The following is a 1,764-nucleotide window of genomic DNA, read 5'->3' on the forward strand; positions in this document are numbered from 1 at the left end:
TAACAATTGTCCAATAATCAATTCTAATCATAAACAATTCAATCTCTCAAGTAATTGCAAAACAATTCAACAATTAAGCAAGAATATCAAAGTGTATGAACCATGTGTAAAAGAAAGGATATGGAGTGAAAATGGCTGCTCCCGGCTGATGTAGATTGATGAAAAACATCCCCGAGGCTTGTGCTTGTGTCCTTCTTCCTTCCCTAGCCGCCACGAACAAGAACCCTAGTCGCTCCAAAGCTTTTTCTCCTTTCTCCCTTGCTGCCCCTGCCGATCGGAACTAGCTGCCCAGCTAGGGTTTTTTTTTCTTTTTTTATGTTATAATATAATAGGATCTTGGGCTTTTCCATGATGCATATAGGCCAGGCTTTGAGTTTTACTTGAAAACGTATGCGTAAAAAGCTCGTAAACTGCGTAATAATTAATATTAAGAAATATATACCTGTGTATTTTGTTCCTCTAGCATCTGGTCAAGTATTGGGTTGACCCAATCTTTAAACCTGGTGAAGTTGTCATCAGGCACCAGGAGATTACCAATACGATTTAATCCTTTGGAGCGCAAGACAACACCAGGAAGAGAAGTATCGCCTATGTATGTGTCTCCTCCAATATATTTCATGATATCTTGCTCAATGCCAGCGGCTGTTGTCACAATCCCTTCAACCATGTGATGTTGAACTAGAAAGCGGATAACGTCTCTAAGACCCGAGCATATGTAGTTTGAAGTGAATGCTAGAAAGATTTTGCATCTGACAGACTTCGGATTCTCCTCCTCAGTGGAATCTTGCTCATGGGAAAGCCTCCAATGCAACTACATGAACATGATATCATCATGTAATTTAATTAATTTATTATTATTCAGACGACCAGACATAAAAGAGTAGGGTATGAATATGATATTGCATTACCATCTCATTAACGATCTGAATGGCCTCACTAATATTAGCAGCTTGGAAGCCGATGGGGTCGAAGGATTTCATAATCTCTGGATAGTTGAGGCCTTTGTCAAAATCGTAACCTTCTGCTTCAATACAAGGGCCTTCTAAACTCTGTGAATCCTTAAATACCACCGATCTCATCTTTTCAACCACCTCTGCATCCAGAATTCGACTGAGTTACAAAAAAAATCAGCACACAAACAACAAATCACGAATAACCCAATCCAAGATATTAAAGAACGAACTTGTCACAAAGATCCATCTTACTACCAACTTTGGTTTGGTGATGTCGACTTGATGATGACAACGAGGAGGCAGAGCCGTCAAATTAATAGATGATGGCCTTCAAATCTAGTCTCTCTAAATCTCCTCAAAATTTTATTTTATTTACTTCCTTACTTATATCATTTTAAAACTTAAATTAATTATTATTAATATCTTAAATCTACCTATTCTAATAAAAAGTAAAATAATTGTGGACACATGTCACATGAAAATCCGCTCAAACTTTTCTTCTATTTTTAATAAAAACATATTTATGGCAGTGGAATCAAAACATATCAATCAATTTTTTAATCAAATAACTAATTATCTAAATTATAGGGATTAAAAATATGCAAATATTTATGTTAATATAACCAAAATATTTATATCTTTAATGATATAAGATCTATATTTTTTTTATTAAATCAATTTAAATATACACTTTTTAGGGTAAGAGATGAATGTTGTAAAAATTCAATAAATGATATTTATCAGTTTAAAATGATAAACACAAGAATAAAAAATTATAAATGAACATCAAATTTATTCTCACATAATTCAA

At 33.9% G+C, this 1,764-nt stretch overlaps 1 pseudogene; it reads right to left on the reverse strand.

The window, feature by feature from the left end:
* Positions 1–427: 427 nt before the first annotated feature.
* On the reverse strand, positions 428–1,200 carry LOC143552800 (deoxyhypusine synthase pseudogene; annotated as a pseudogene).
* Positions 1,201–1,764: the final 564 nt, after the last annotated feature.

The sequence above is a fragment of the Bidens hawaiensis genome, unplaced genomic scaffold (genome assembly GCF_021521415.1).
Source record: "Bidens hawaiensis isolate Kalapana, Puna unplaced genomic scaffold, B.hawaiensis_p1.1 tig00017038_1, whole genome shotgun sequence".
NCBI lineage: Eukaryota > Viridiplantae > Streptophyta > Magnoliopsida > Asterales > Asteraceae > Bidens > Bidens hawaiensis.